Here is a 17,675-nt window from a genome sequence, read left to right as displayed (position 1 = left end):
GCTTGAGGGGGGATGTTGAGATGATTTATTTATTGTATTTACTATGATTTTATTGTATGTCTGTTAGTATCCCTAAGGTTTATTGTATGTCTGTTAGGGTCTTTTAGCTTTCCTTTCACTGCCTATATATTGTGGTCAGTTCTTTTGGGTAAATACAGAATATATACAATTTCCTTCTTCAAACTTCTTCAACACTCACGAAACACAGTGTGTATTTACTAAAATGAGAGAATTAAAACAAACACAATTTAAGGTATTTGGAAAAGTAACCATTGCTGCGTTGCTAATTAGTGACTTGCAATATGATTAGAGTATCGTGGCAATGATTACTTTTCCAAATACTCTAGATTGTGTTAGCTTTATTTCTCTCATTTTAGTAAATACACATTGTGTTTCGTGATAATATGTATATTGTTTTATGGTGAAGGTGAGATAAATCTTAAAGGACTTTTCATTAATTGTTATGGTTGTTTGAATTATGATTATGTTGGCTTGACTGATTACATTATTGTTTTTCATTAGTCATGTTGTCTACAAAAAATTCACCTATCCCGCAAAACCCACATACTTCAAGTAGTGTTGTTTGTGAAAGTAATGAAGCTAATAATGAAGTGCAAGAACAAACTGAAGGATTTGAAAGAATATAATTACATTTATATGATCATGATGACGCATAACAAAATGAAGAAGCAGAAAACCAACAAGAGTTTCTAACAAACAAGAGGAAAAAAAAAAAAAAACCTTAGGTGTATGGGTTGATTTTCAACTGATCAACGTAGATCGAATACAGAAGGTAAAATGTAATTATTGTCATCATCAATTTGTATTAACTAAAACGGCCACGACAACTAGCTATAAGAAGTATTAAGGCAAATACAAATTTAAAGGTTACCACTTAATTTTCCTTAGCTTAAATGTTAGCTAGATGAAAATAAATATATATATATATATATATATCAATAATAGTAATTGTATTGGTTTTGTAGGTGGTTGATCAACAAAAAAAAGTTAAATTTTTTTGTCTAGTGATGAAGTTTCATCTTCCATTCCTCCATTACATCTTGGAAAGTTTGACATGGAAGTAGTGAGGGAGTCTGCTGCTCACTAGATCGTGATACATGAACATCCATTTACTATTTTGGAGGAAGTAGGATTTAACATCATGATGAAATGAGGAATGCCATAGTGGAAAAAAAATTAATAGAAGCACAAGAAAATCATATTGTTTGAACGTTTATGAGATTGAAAAGAAAAAGTTGAAGAACAATCTTGAATGTGTTAGTAAAGTAAGTTTGACAAACGATTGTTGGACATCAAAATATCATAAAATTGAGTACATGGTTGTCACTGGGCACTGGATTGATTATTGTTGGAGATTGCATAAGAGAGTTTTAAGTTTCATCAACATTGCACCACCGATGAGAGGTCTTCAAATATCTAATGCTATATTTAGGTGTATAAAAGAGTGGAGCATTGAAAAGAAAGTTTTCACAATTACAGTTAGTAATGCTTCACGTAATGATTCTGCTATTCGGTATGTTAAATATAAACAGTTATAGAAGATGGAAAGGCATAGAAATAAATAAACTAGGAAGTGAAGAGTTGTAAAACTGTCCATTGTGGTAGTATATATATCTAACTGTAGCAGTGAAGAAGAGCACACAGAAAATAGAACAAACACATTGCCTGATATCCTCTCTTTCTAGCAACATGGTATCAGAGTCGGCGAGAGTGAAGTAGTGGGCCGTGCTCGGAAAGAAGAGGTGACGCTGGAACTCGAGCCGCACCGCCATCGGAGCTTCCACGCGCCACTGCCGTCCAGTTGCTCCGACGCCACGCGCCAGCGCGTGAGGCGTTCTCCAGCCACCTTCGTCGATGACGATTGCTCCGGGAGACTCGCCGTGTGGAGTAGGTTCTGCCCAGGTATGGTTTCTGGAGTTTTGGTTTGTGGATGTTTGCACTTAGGGTTTGCAGTCGTGGGTTGAATGTGAATAGAACTGTTGCTTCTCCTTAAGATTTTGGTTTGCAGTCCTGGGTTCAACTTGAATAGGTAGTCATGGAAGAAGGAAGTAATAGGAATATTACTGTTGTATCTACTCCATCTAAATTAATTAATGTAGTATTGACTGCTGATGGGTCTAATTTTGCTGAATGGAAATTCTTGGTTAAAATTAATTTAGATGGAATGGGTAAAGGGGACCATTCAGATCAAGATTGTCCTGCAGATAATAAAGAATGGGAAGCAGATGATAAAGCTTTATTATCATGGGTAATTAATTGTATTGATAGGATGATAATTTTATCAATGCAACATTGTACCACGGTTAAAGCAGTGTGGGAATTAGTGTTTGAATGGTTCAGTGGAACAAGTAATTTGAGGAAATTATATCAGTTGTCTCAGGATGTCTAGAGACCTAATCAAAAAGGTCGAGATCTGAGAGACTACTATTATGATTTTAAAAGCTTAAGTGAAGCTTTATGCACTGCAATGCCTATTACAACTGATGTGAAACAATAAAAACACTACGTGATCAGTTAATTGCTTTTAGTTGGATTTTCGGACATGACAAAGAATATGAGATTCTTAGGTCACAATTACTGGGAAACAAGGAATTAGGATCGTTGGACCAAGTGTTCTCTCAGATACAAAATGTAGCAGTAAGTACTGACAATAATGAACCGGTTGAGAAGAGTGTTTTTATATCACAAGGGAGCAATACTGATGGAAGTGTGTTTGTATCTCAATGAAATTATACTAATGAAGGGTATAATAGTCGAGGTGGAGGTGGTCGTCATCGAGGACGTGGTGGAAGAGGTCGTGGAGGAGGTCGTAGAGGACCAAGGGTATGTTTCAATTGTGGAGAACCGGGCCATTTCAAAAATCAATGTCCTAAACCACCCAGGCAACAAAGGTTTGCTAACACAACCTCTGGATCTGAAGGACATATGGTAATTATGACAGATGAGGAGTTAGCAGCGTTCAATCAACTGAAAATGTCTTCTCCTATGCAGTCTCCATCTCAGTTTCCATCCAATCAACCGTTTTCTTCTGCAACATTTATCCAAACAGGTAATCATGTTGCATGTGTGTTTTTTTCATCTACATAGTGGGTCATTGACTCAGGAGCTAGTGACCATATGATAGGTAATTCTAAGGTTTTTTCCATATATTCTCCATCAAAATCTGGGGTTATGGTTACTCTAGCAGATGGGTCATCCGTTCCAATTTTGGGTAGAGGTAGTGCAGCCTCATCATTACCCCTGTCATCTATATTATATCTTCCAAAGTTTCCATTTAATTTGCTCTCTGTTAGCCAGATCACACGATCTTTGAATTGTTCTGTCTCATTTTTTCCGGGTTATTATTTCTTTCAGGATCTTTTGACGAAGAAGATTATTGGTAAGAGGAAGGAAGTCGGAGGACTATATGTGTTAGAACAATCTATATCTCCGTCCAAGGCCATGTTAAGTGATACCTCTCCTTTCCAGCTACATTGTCGGTATGGTCACCCATCACTGTCGGTCCTAAAGTGTAACACCCCCGATTTTCAACAACTTTTAAAACCGTTCAAAGCTTAGAAAAGGGATAAAGTCTATTCATTAAGATTAAACAAGGCGGAAGCTAACTAAACAAACCGGAAGGTGCTATGCCACACCTATATCAAACATAGGTGCACAGGCAGATACTACAACTACAGCAGTCTAACAAATCAACTACTTAGGCTCACAGGCCTCAACAACTATTAAAGGAAGAGATAAAACTATCTACAGGCCACTAGCGCGCTCTCCAAAGCTACCCAACCTGTAAAGCAACAAATAGAAATGGGACGACGCCCGGTCAGCGAATAATGTTGGTAACCCACCAATACCTGTTAAGTATCATACATAGATAGGACACATGCAAAATCATTTGCGAAACAGAATACATATATATAAGTCCAAAACCGAGAGTAATAGTCAACACAAGACTCAAGCACTCTCAACAAGAACACGGGAACACATCCCAAGACTACAAAGAACAACAACGACTCACAAGAAGTCTCAAGGTATAATCTATCATCACACAACAGATTAATACCCGACATGCATAACTCAATGGAATAAGGACACACCAAACGGCAACACATGCCTTTGTGATTATACACGTCATAAGAAGAGAACTCACAACAACGGCTACACAAGCCCTCGTGACATCACCCATCACGAGTTGATATGCCTTCCTAATGCCCGGTTCCAACCTTATGGCTACCCCCAACCTTATATCTAGTTCCAACCTTTACCTCCAGGACCCCTGTACAACCAAGTCCAACCTTTTCCATCCGAGGAACGTCGTCCTCATCTGCCGACAAACCGCCAACAAAACCACCAATTTCATAGTACACGAGGGTACCGATCACACACACGGCAACACATGCCTCGGCAACACATGCCTCCCAAGAAATACGTGAACCTGACACACAGGTCACAACTCCATAATCACGTCATGGCCACCACGATGACCACTGCAATACCTTGGTGACTAGTGTCCCATACCACTAATCGTGCAATCCATGTAAAGCCACACACACCACACCTCAACAGGAATCAACCAACGGATCACAACGAAGATATGAAACCATACTCAATCAAGGAATGGATCACAGTCCAACAACAACAACGATGAATAACACAAGTTATGATCAACCAATAAGAAGGTACAAACAACACACACGCTAGTATTTAAACACCGAACTAGCATGCTTATCAAACGGGTAAACCAAACGTATTTCTGAAGAACGCACAAGACTCATCACGGTTCAACGAAACACGATGTTGAACACTTAGCACGATTCAAGACACCAAAACCTACATGGATTCCTACCATATAGTTCTAGACATACGAAACATCAAGAAGACACTCAAATAGTTCCACAAAAGAACATCGGGAAGTCAAAAGACCAAATACCGAGTCAAAAGAATCACGGGGAACAAATCCCCAAACAACACCATCAGTGTACCCCGCGGGTGGACCCACGGGTAAGCCCCTACCCCCGGGTACATACCCACGTTCAACTTGTTCCCCGCGGGTCGGTGGTGGGTAGGCCACTGCCTGCCGTTCCAGTAACACCCCGAAATTTTTAAACTTCTAAAGACTTATATAAAAAAGGAATTCTCTTATTAAATCCCAAACAGAGCATTACTAAACATAAGAGTATGGGGTGCTATGCCACACCTGAGCTGGAGAACTCAGGTGCACAGGCTAACTAACTAAATTCCTTAATAATGTCAATACATAATCATGGCACGCAGGCCGAAAGGAAAACTATCTACACTACGCCTCGATTCTCTAGCGCGCTCCAGTGTCTACTCATCAGTGCCTGAAAGCCAAATATATCTGTTCAGCGAGAGATGCTGGTAACCCACTCCAACGCGTTGAAATACAATACGTATAGACATATATATAGATATACGAAAACCATTTTGAAGCATGAAGATATATCGTAAGATACTCTAGCTTTTAAAACGGGAAAAGACTCGACAGATAGAGACAAGCACATCCAACAGTCATAACCAAGCAAGCCTAAGGAACAGACTCGACAGATAGAGATAAGCACAACTAATAATCATAACAAAGCATATACAGTTTGCTAGCATATATCCTATAGTCACGTTCTCAAAACCCTCATATCATCAATCCATCCACATCTCATCACATAAGCACACTTTGATGGCGCCATAGGACCAATCGCATGCCCATACATGAGGGTCAGCGCATATAGCTCTGACACGGCCCCGCAGCACCCTGCCCCGTATCGCAACACGGAGAGGTCGATCGCAACCGACCGATGAACCGCAGCTCATCATAATGTTTGATGGCAACCAAACAGTGGACCGTAGCCCAAGAGTAGTCATCTGACCGCAGCCAGGAAATATGAACCGCAGCTCATGTAGAAACGTTTGATCGCAACCAAACGGTGGACCGCAGCCCAAGAGTGTAAATCTGACCGCAGCCAGCTTCTGAACCGCAGCTCAGGAATAACCAATCCGATCGCAACCGAATTGGGGTATCATGCACACATAACACATAGCAAGCACATGCAACCCACATTACCACATTGGGAAGGGGGAGAAAACGTATAACAAAACCTATGCGTGATCCTTCACATACTAAGAATAATCCTAAGGGGTTCATACTTCTTTCACCTAGGTCAACGGGATACCAATTCAACTAGCATGCAATATATAAGACTCATACAACCTACGAACGGTACCCGAAATATCAAACTAGACATAGGCACGATAGACGGAGTCCGTTGGGAGGCCACGGGGATCGGGGGAACATCCAACGGGGAAGCCGGAATCCCGAATTGGGATATTTTCCAGCGGGTAGCCGGTGGGTGAGGGGTCACCCGCCGGTGGCGTGATTCCGGGCAGCGGGTGCCCGGCGGGCAGCTGCCCGCCCGCTGGCTGCCCGCTGCCGGTGTTGCCCATGTTGGCCGTGGGTAGGTGGCGGGTCCCCTACCCCCCACTGACTCTTTTATCACAGAAAACGCCCCGGGAACCTTTGTGGAACCCGAAACCATGCTTAGACACTTTTAAACACAATTGATAACAACACGTAGACAATTAACGGATCAAAAGCAATAAATATACGACACATATCCTATCATGCTTTTCTAAACATAATTAACACCCAAACATGCGAATTCCCACCCAATACATCAAGAATAACTCCATACGAGTTTCACGATACAACCTAGGGCTCTAGACATAATCAATTTCACAAGAACGTAATTCATCTTTTAACATCAAGAACAATCAAGAATAGCACATAATCATCAAGAATCTATGTTTCATCAAGAATCACACAATCATCAAGAATCTCCTTTCATTATCAAGATTATCAAGTTCACCCATGAAATCATAACACCAATCATCAAGATCAATATAACGAATCATCAATACACAAGAATATGGGGAAAGCCTAAGGGGGGAATCATAGCTATGAAAATAGGTTTTATTGAGACATGGGTTACCTCTTAGCCTTAATTAATTCCTTGGCTATGAAGGGTCTTTCTTTAAGCTTTCTTCTTTCTTGATTTCTCCTAAGGGGATTCTTGGAACTTCTTGTGTGGTGAGAGATTACTGTGGTGAAAGATCTAGGTGCCTCCTATATCCCTATTTATATATTTAAGACTCCTAATTTGGGCTTGAATGATATGGGTTTACTAATCCTATTCCTTATAGGACTAAGGGCTTGTTTTAGGGATAAGGGTCCATGGTCCATAGTGGACCATATTAATTAATTAAAGAGAATCCTAATCGTAGTCTAAATAGTAAAAGGCCTACTCCCTTTATTCCTAATAGATAACTAGGTCTAGGATTCCTAATTAGAATCTGAATAGTAAAAGGTTTACTTTCTTTATTCCTAATAGGCTTAAGACTCTAATTTAGGCAAGGGTCCACGGTTTATGGTGGACCTTATTAATTAATTAAAGGGAAACCTAACCGAATTAAATCATATTTAATTATTATTAACGGGATTAATTAAATAATTAATCCGGGTTTGAAGGCCGTAACACGGGGTGTTACACTCTCCCCCCCCCCCCCCCCTTACGGGAAGCTTCGTCCCCGAAGCTTAGAAATCATTGTGGGGGTAACGAGTCAAACGTAGTACGGTAGTCCTATAGCAAAAGCATTCTACGGGGAAACTGTATAATTGTATGTCTATGTGTGCTGGGTTTTTGGGAACGATTAGGTTTAAAGGGCTAAGAGAGTGGGTTTCAAACCTGAGGACAATGTGAATTTAGGAATTAGGATCAATGTTTTCAAGGTTGCAACTTAGGGTGTGAGGTTGCCACCTTGTATGGAATCGTTAAAATAGGGAATCAAGAATGTGGTTTGAAGGGTAGAAAGGGTTTTGAAATAAGGAGGGGGCCGATTTTCCGAGGGAGGGAAAGGAATTCGGCTAGGATGGGTTAAGGGTTCTCGATCTCAAGTGACTATTCTGGTTTGATGCTTTGATCACGATGTATTGACGAACTGATGATCCTTCTTCCTTGGTGTTGGCACTTGCTTGACTTTAAGATCCTTGTTAGACCTTGCTCCCCAGGCTAAGGTTTCATCCTTCTTTCCTATCTTGAGGGAATCTCCCATGATGTTTTAACACTTACTTCTTTAATGCGTCCAAGGTCTTGACCAAGTTTGGTCAACCAAGCCAATCTCTTAGGGCGCACTTCCCAAATTCTTCCCAAAGTCTCTTGGGAGTCGATACACTTTGGGTTGACTTTCCTTTCTTATTGAATTTCATCTCCTCTTTAGTGAATGAAATTCTTAGTAAGACTTCATGTCTTCCCCGAGGTTCGGCTAGTTGTGCCCTTATGTGTTACTTTTAATGATGAAGGTGTCCTTGCATGCTCTTTTTCTTTTTGAAGCGCAAAGTTGGTTACCTAACCTCGTTGTGGAATGACTCGGTGACTTTACGAGTTATCCTTGTGGGTCCTTAATGACCCTTGAGATCTTGGCACAAATGTGATTTTTACTTTTTGCCTAGCACCACGGACTACGTAGTTCTTGATTCCATACAGTTTGTAAGGAGTCCTCTGATTTGCTTGAACGATATCCATGGTTTGAAGGAGTCCCGGTCCATTCTTAGCATTTTGACTTTTAAGGCCTTTGTGAGTCCTTAGCACGAGTTCCCAACTCGCCTCCTTGGTTTGCACAATCCTTTATGCCAATCATCCCTAGTCGGTTGCATCGTAGAGTCCAACTTCAACTCCACGCGTAGTGCAATTGGTTGTGCTTTTCCGACGGTGTCTTGCGTGTCAAGGTCTTTTACCGATGACACCACGTTTGGGCGACCCATGGTTCCTTACCCAAGACTTGCGTTCATCAATCAAGGCACACAAGTGCGCCATGAATCAATAAAGTGAGGCGTTAAGAAATCAGCACATTGTACCAGTGGGCGCGAGGTGGGTGGTCGTCCGCCTGCCAAGCTCCTGTCGGGGACCCGTCATGGTCCCGCCAAGGTCCCGTTGGGGACCCGCGGGAAGGTGACTAGGAAGAGTGAATTCCTTCGGGAAAAATCCCAAGAACGCACAGATTCAAGTCCTGACAAGCCCCACACCCATGTGCACAATAAAAGGGACTTGAATACATAGGATGACCCATCGTATAGTTTTATTGATCCTTAAGTGCGAGTTATAGATGAGTCAAGACCCTCGCATGTTCTTTCCGCTCAGTAGGTCGGGTCCGGTTTCCAATAATTACCAACCCCGTCACCTTCACCGGGTAGTTGGTTATAAGCCAACTTTGTCTTTTCCTTGCTTGATTAATGATAAGCCCTCTTGGTTTTTTCTTGGAGTTCGGCTTGTCGCTCGTTCCTTGTTCAATCCTTTGGTGACCAAGTGCTTGGTGATGCATTTGATTGATTGTCCTTGACGTCGCATGGTGTTTTGGCGATTTTGTGTGTTACATGTACTTCTTATGGTGCCTTAAAATCATCAAGGTCCTTGTTCCAAGGTAAGACCCTTATTGCTGGGAGGCTCTAGTTATATGATACTTTCCATGCGTCTGTTGCCTCTTCTTGTCATATTGAGCCCCTTTTCGACAATTCGCGCTAGCGATTAAGAAGAAGATGTTGTTTACGTACTACTTTACTTTCTTGTATTTAATTGGCGTTCCCAGTCTCCGGGCTGGGATAGTTGCACCCATTCTTAACCAGTTCCAAAAGGGTTCGCTCATGCTGGAGGGAGCGGTATCCCACTTTTGTTACTTCTCCTTTCGGGTTTGTTCCTGAGTTCCCCATTTGTAGAAGTTGGCATCACTGGTGTAGGCTTCGTTGGGTGTTCGGGGTTTGCTTACAATTATGGCCTTCTGGGTTTCGTAGTTTCGTGGCCTGTCACAGACTTCTTTATCTTGGTTGTCTCTGTAGGGTCTCATTCAGGCGCGAAACGAGCCAGCTGGGGAATTGTTTATGTTATTCCCTGATGGTGGCCATCCCTTGTTTTAGGTGGGGAATTTCCTCGTACATGGTTGCCCTTACGGGTGCGGGGTGGGATCGTCCTCGTAGTCATGCCCCTAGGCACTCCTAGTTGGACCCCCGGTTGTTGTCCATAAGTGGGTTCTTCGTGGATTTATCAAAGATCAGCCTCGTGTCTTGAAGTAGAATGGGGCTATTTCTACGCGGCATTCTACTAACCCGAGGATTTTGTCGAAGGTTCGGGTTCGAGGAGTGTGGGATCCTTGATTGTCTTCTTGTTGGCGCCATGCTGCTGGTTTTCAGGGTCAATATTTATTGTAATGATAAGTTAGTGTGCTGCACCCTTAGCTTGGTGTGGTAAGCGTAGGGGGAGTTCTTTTAAGTTAGAGAGGGATAAAGTGAGGGGAGGTTATGTGTAGGTTTCACAATCTCACCGTGCGTCCTAAGATTCCTGAATCCTATGTTCCTAAGTACCTAGAGTTCAAGCCTAATGTCTTAAGTTCTGGTCTTAATAGTCTTATCCTAGGGTCAAACTTAGGCTCCGATACCAACTGTAACACCCCAAAATTTTTAAACTTTTAAAGACTTATATAATAAAGGTATTCTCTTATTAAATCCCAAACAGAGCATTACTACACATAAGAGTATGGGGTGCTATGCCACACCTGAGCTGGAGAACTCAGGTGCACAGGCTAACTAACTAAATTCCTTAATAATGTCAATACATAATCATAGCACGCAGGCTGAAAGGAAAACTATCTACACTACGCCTCGATTCTCTAGCGCGCTCCAGTGTCTACTCATCAGTGCCTGAAAGCCAAATATATCTGTTCAGCGAGAGATGCTGGTAACCCACTCCAACACGTTGAAATACAATACGTATAGACATATATATATAGATATACGAAAACCATTTTGAAGCATGAAGATATATCCTAAGAGACTCTAGCTTTTAAAACGGGGAAAGACACGACAGATAGAGACAAGCACAGCCAACAGTCATAACCAAGCATGCCTAAGGAACAGACTCGACAGATAGAGATAAGCACAACTAATAATCATAACCAAGCATATACAGTTTGCTAGCATATATCCTATAATCATGTTCTCAAAACCCTCATATCATCAATCCATCCACTTCTCATCACATAAGCACACTTTGATGGCGCCACAGGACCAATCGCATGCCCATACATGAGGGTCAGCGCATATAGCTCTGACACGGCCCCGCAGCACCCTGCCCCGTATCGCAACACGGAGGGGTCGATCGCAACCGACCGATGAACTGCAGCTCATCATAATGTTTGATGGCAACCAAACAGTGGACCGCAGCCCAAGAGTAGTCATCTGACCGCAGCCAGGAAATATGAACCGCAGCTCATGTAGAAACGTTTGATCGCAACCAAACGGTGGACTGCAGCCCAAGAGTGTAAATCTGACCGCAGCCAGCTTCTGAACCGCAGCTCAGGAATAACCAATCCGATCGCAACCGAATTGGGGTATCATGCACACATAACACATAGCAAGCACATGCAACACACATTAACACATTGGGAAGGGGGAGAAAACGTATAACAAAACCTATGCGTGATCCTTCACATACTAAGAATAATCCTAAGGGGTTCATACTTCTTTCACCTAGGTCAACGAGATACCAATTCAACTAGCATGCAATATATAAGACTCATACAACCTACGAACGGTACCCGAAATATCAAACTAGACATAGGCACGATAGACGGAGTCCGTTGGGACGCCACGGGGATCGGGTGAACATCAAACGGGGAAGCCGGAATCCCGAATTGGGATTTTTTCCAGCGGGTAGCCGGTGGGTGAGGGGTCACCCGCCGGTGGCGTGATTCTGGGCAGCGGGTACCCGGCGGGGAGCTGCCTGCCTGCCAGCTGCCCGCTGCCGGTGTTGCCCATGTTGGCCGCGGGTAGGTGGGGGGTCCCATACCCCCACCTACCCCCCCCCCCCCCACTGACTCTTTTATCACAGAAAACGCCCCGGGAACCTTTGTGGAACCCGAAACCATGCTTAGACACTTTAAACACAATTGATAACAACACGTAGACAATTAACGGATTAAAAGCAAGAAATACATAGCACATATCCTATCATGCTTTTCTAAACATAAATAACACCCAAACATGCGAATTCCCACCCAATACATCAAGAATAACTCCATACGAGTTTCACGATACAACCTAGGGCTCTAGACATAATCAATTTAACAAGAACGTAATTCATCTTTTAACATCAAGAACAATCAAGAATAGTACATAATCATCAAGAATCTATGTTTCATCAAGAATCACACAATCATCAAGAATCTCCTTTCGTTATCAAGATTATCAAGTTCACCCATGAAATCATAACACCAATCATCAAGATCAATATAACGAATCATCAATACACAAGAATATGGGGAAAGCCTAAGGGCGGAATCATAGCTATGAAAATAGGTTTTGTTGAGACATGGGTTACCTCTTAGCCTTAATTAATTCCTTGGCTATGAAGGGTCTTTCTTTAAGCTTTCTTCTTTCTTGATTTCTCCTAAGGGGATTCTTGGAACTTCTACTGTGGTGGGAGATTATTGTGGTGAAAGATCTAGGTGCCTCCTATATCCCTATTTATATATTTAAGACTCCTAATTAGGGCCTGAATGATATGGGTTTACTAATCCTATTCCTTATAGGACTAAGGGCTTGTTTTAGGGATAAGGGTCCATGGTCCATAGTGGACCGTATTAATTAATTAAAGAGAATCCTAATCGTAGTCTAAATAGTAAAAGGCCTACTCCCTTTATTCCTAATAGATAACTAGGTGTAGGATTCCTAATTAGAATCTGAATAGTAAAAGGTTTACTTTCTTTATTCCTAATAGGCTTAAGAATCTAATTTAGGCAATGGTCCACGGTTCATGATGGACCTTATTAATTAATTAAAGGGAAACCTAACCGAATTAAATCATATTTAATTATTATTAATGGGATTAATTAAATAATTAATCCAGGTTTGAAGGCCGTAACACGGGGTGTTACAGTTCCGCCCTCGGGTACATACCTGTACACCAAATAATCCCTTCGGGGATTTTCAACACCAAACTCAAATTCAAGTCCAAAACATGCCAAATCTCACCAAATACAACAAAATGACTTGAACCAAAGGAATAGCCAAGCAATGGCATACAAGAACCCTAAACACAAGCTCTAAATATGCATTTTCACAAGACAATGCATAAACACTCACATTTCATAGCAAAACACATGTAGAATCCAAGAAATCATCATATAGGTAAGCAAAATAGATTTTGTAGAGCATGGGTTACCTCTTGTAGACAAAAACCTTCTCTTAACACCTCACCAAGCTCCTAATAAAGCTCACCTTCCAAACCCACTTCAAGAACACACCAAAAGATCATAAAGATCCTATCTTTAAGAAAAGACACCTTAGAAAACACTAAAAACACAAGATGAACATAGATCTTACCCTCCTAGATGCCCAAATGTATGAAAGGTAGAATCTTGGAGACAACTCTTTAAGTTTTGACAAAGCTTCAACTTGGCTTAGAAGAAAAGCTATCTACCTTTTTAGAGAGAAGGTGGAGCTAGAATTTGGAAAGTGTAAGGAGAGAAATGAGGGTGTTCTACTAGGTTAGCATACAATACTAACACAAGGTGAAAAGGCAAGAATACCCTTACTAACATGAAGAGGTGTAAGGGAACAAGGGAACTCCCTACAAAGCTCAAGGTACAACTTTAACTTTGGGGTTGACTAGTCAATTACTAGTCCCCGACTATTGAATTTCCAGGATTTTCAAGAATTAAATTACCAATTGAAATAGGATTAATTACTTAATTAATCCCTTAATCGAATTTGGATTACAGGGTGTCACATAAAGAAACTCTTCCCTAGCTTAGAATCACTGTCTACTTTGCAGTGTGAGTCGTGTGAGTTTGCTAAGCATTGTCGGGTTTCCTACCCTCCTCGTGTTAATAAAAGAGTACGATCTGTATTTGAACTTGTTCATTCTAATGTCTGGGGTCCTTCCCATGTCACAGGGAAAAATGGGTTTAGATATTTCGTAACTTTTGTGGACGACTTCTCTAGATGTACATGGTTATATCTTATGAAATCTAAAGATGAGTTGTTTACAATTTTTTGTAATTTTTGTGCTGAGATCAAAACCCAGTTTAATAAAACTATTAAGTGTGTGCGCAGTGACAATGCACAAGAGTATTTCTCTAAACCCTTTTCCACTTTTATGTGCCAACATGGGATAGTTCATCAATCCTCGTGTGCATATACACCTCAGCAGAATGGAGTGGCAGAAAGGAAAAACCGTCATTTGTTAGAAGTAGCTCGGGCAATTTTGTTTCAAATGAAAGTGTCTAAAGTTTTTTGGTATGATGTTGTTCATATAGCATGTTTCCTGATCAATCGGATGCCTTCGTATGTCCTTCAAGGTCAAATTCCTTATTCTTCAGTGTATCCGACTGAGCCACTTTTTCATCTCCCACCCAAAATATTGGATGTACTTGTTTTGTCCAGGATGTTCGTCCTCAACGCTGAAAACTTGATCCAAAATCTCTTAAATGTATATTCCTGGGATACTCGCATACTCAGAAGGGTTATAGATGCTATTCACCTGACTTGGGACGGTATTTAGTGTCAGCTGATGTTACTTTCTTTGAAAACATGGTGTTCACGGGGAATGTTGGGTCGTCTGGGTATGGGTCTACTCAAGACAATGACTTTCTTACATATACTATTACCATACCTGTCGAGTCTGTTTCTAGACCCCCTATTACACAAGTTTATACTCGGGGACCGAGAGATGAAGTGGCACCACCCAAACCACAAGTGAATACTTCTTCCTTACCAGAATCTTCGTCAAATGATCCGGATCTTCCCATTGCCCTTCGTAAAGGTAAACGTCGTTGTCAAAACCCTATTTCATCTTTTGTGTCTTATAATCATTTTCCGTTGTCATCTCACACCTTTGTATCACGTTTAGAATATTTAGATTCTATGTCAGTTCCAAATACTTTGAGTCAGGTTTTAGCACATGATGGGTGGAGACATGCAATGGAGGAGGAGATGGCTGCTCTTGAAGACAACCATACTTGGGATTTGGTACCCCTCCCGGACGGTAAGACCGCAGTTGGTTGCAAGTGGGTTTATGTTGTGAAAATGAACCTTGATGGGTCTATGGCTAGACTTAAAGCTCATCTAGTAGCAAAGGGATATACACAAACTTATGGTGTTGATTATACAGAAACTTTCTCCCTGGTAGCTAAGATAGCTTCAGTTCGTATCTTTATTTCCTTAGCTGCGTCTAACCATTGGCCTCTATATCAGCTAGATGTCAAAAATGCCTTTTTGCATGGTGATTTGGTTGAGGAAGTCTACATGGAGCAACCTCCTGGGTTTGTTGCTCAGGGGGAGCCTGGAAGGGTGTGTAAATTGAAAAAGTCTCTATATGGTATGAAGCAATCTCCACGAGCTTGGTTTGGGAGGTTTAGTAGTGTGATTATGGAGTTTGGTATGCAAAGGAGTCAGTGTGATCATACTGTCTTTTTCAAGAATACTAATGATGGGTGCATTTTTTTGATTGTTTATGTTGATGATATAGTAATCACAGGTAATGATGCAGTAGGTATTGAAGCTCTTAAATTTTTCCTCAACGAAAAGTTTCACATAAAAGATTTGGGAGTGTTGAAGTATTTTTTTAGGGATTGAAGTTGCTCGCTCTCGGAAAGGAATATTTCTCTCCCAAAGGAAATATGTGCTAGATCTGCTTGATGATATTGGGTTGTTGGGATCAAAACCATGTGAGACCCCTATGGAGCAGGGTGTGAGACTTGTGGCTGGTGAGGGGGAGGACTTTGATTCTCCAGAAAGATATAGGAAGTTGGTGGGAAAGTTGAATTATCTCACCATTACGCGTCCTGATATTGCTTTTCCAGTCAATGTGGTAAGTCAGTTCATGCAAGCGCCCATGCGAACTCATTGGGAGGCAGCAGTTCGAATTGTAAAGTATCTCAAGAATGCACCTGGTAAAGGCATTCTATATGCTGATCATGGACATGCAAGAGTTGAGGCATTTTCGGATGCTGATTGGGCAGGTTCGTTAAGTGACAGGAAGTCTACAACAGGGTATTGTGTGTTCTTAGGAGGTAATTTGGTTTCTTGGAAAAGCAAGAAACAGACTGTTGTGGCTCGGTCCAGTGCAGAATCTGAGTATAGGGCGATGGCTCATGTGACGTGTGAAATAACTTGGGTGCACAATATGTTGAAGGAGGTTGGTGTGGAAGTGATGAAGCCCATACGTTTATGGTGTGATAATCTAGCAGCGATACACATTTCAAACAATCCAGTGTTCCATGAGTGTACCAAGCATATTAAGGTTGATTGTTATTTTGTGCAAAAGATTCAACAAGGCCTCATTTCCATGGCTCATGTTCGTAGCGGCGATCAACTAGCTGATGTGTTCACCAAAGGGCTTAGCAGGGACAGGGTTGAGTATATTTGTAACAAGCTGTGCATGATTAATATCTATGCTCCAGCTTGAGGGGGAGTGTTAGATATAAACAGTTATAGAAGATGGAAAGGCATAAAAATAAATAGACTAGGAAGTGAAGAGTTGTAAAACTGTCCATTGTGGTAGTATATATATCTAAGTGAAGAAGAGCACACAGAAAATAGAACAAACACATTGGCTGATATCCTCTCTTTCTAGTAACACGGTACATGAATGATACACTCCAAAGATCAAGAAGTTTCGTATGTGAGGGACGTTTATATCATGTTTGTTGTTGTGCACACATTTTGAACTTGTGTGTTCAAGATGGATTATAAGAGATTCGGCATGTCATTAGTGATCTTAGAGATAGTGTGGAATATGTGAACCGGTCGGAGGCAAGACGTATACAATTTGCAGACTATGTGCAACAACTGCAATTGAAAGATAGGAAATTGATTCGTGATTGTAAAACTATATGGAACTCGGCTTTTGAGATGTAAAGTTGTGCACTCAAGTTCAAAGAAACTTTTAATATGCTAAAAGATCGTGATCCATTCTTTGACAGTTGCCCATTGAAAGATGATTGGGATAAAGTCACCAAGGTTTGCTCAATGTTAGAGGCTTTCTGGACAGTTACACACATTATTTCAGGTTTGTTTATTTTAACTTGTTTCTTCCAATTTGTTTTAGGTTGTGATTTGTGAGTATCTAACTTCAAATTTGTTTAAGGTTATGAGTACCCTACTTCAAATTTGTTTTTTCAAGAAGTTCAAAAAAATCAAATTTGGATAGTCATGTAGATGATGAAGATTCCTTTATTAGGGAATTGGTTATGAGATAAAGATGAAGTTTGATAAATATTGGATTAGTGTAATTTGTTGATGACTATAAGTGTTGTTTTTTATCCAACAAAAAAAAAAATGCTTGCAGTTGAATTTTGTTTTCCTAGACTTTATTCTAATGAGGAAGTTAGGGAAAACATTTCAAAAGTGAGAGATCATTAATACTCTTTATGAAGAGTATGTTGTTGAATCAAGGAACAAAGGAATTTTAAAACTCTACGTTATTCTAACACTTTTGGAAGCCATGTTAGCCACCAAAGTTCTGCATATACTTGAGATAATTTTGATTTTTGATGCATATTTTGCAAAAGTTGAGACTTCATAGCCTAAAAGATCAAAGCTA

General features: G+C 41.0%; 1 long non-coding RNA gene across 1 annotated transcript; it reads left to right on the top strand.

The window, feature by feature from the left end:
* The first annotated feature begins 990 nt into the window (after positions 1-990).
* On the top strand, positions 991-16,663 carry LOC109157371. Its single transcript, XR_002050225.1, has 3 exons — positions 991-1,147; positions 10,199-10,204; positions 16,654-16,663. It is a non-coding gene; the product is annotated as an uncharacterized LOC109157371 (long non-coding RNA).
* The last annotated feature ends 1,012 nt before the right edge of the window (positions 16,664-17,675 follow it).

The sequence above is a fragment of the Ipomoea nil genome, unplaced genomic scaffold (genome assembly GCF_001879475.1).
Source record: "Ipomoea nil cultivar Tokyo-kokei standard unplaced genomic scaffold, Asagao_1.1 scaffold2779, whole genome shotgun sequence".
Classification (NCBI taxonomy): domain Eukaryota; kingdom Viridiplantae; phylum Streptophyta; class Magnoliopsida; order Solanales; family Convolvulaceae; genus Ipomoea; species Ipomoea nil.
The sequence above is the reverse complement of the archived record's forward strand: the minus strand, read 5'-3'. Positions and strand labels throughout refer to the sequence as shown.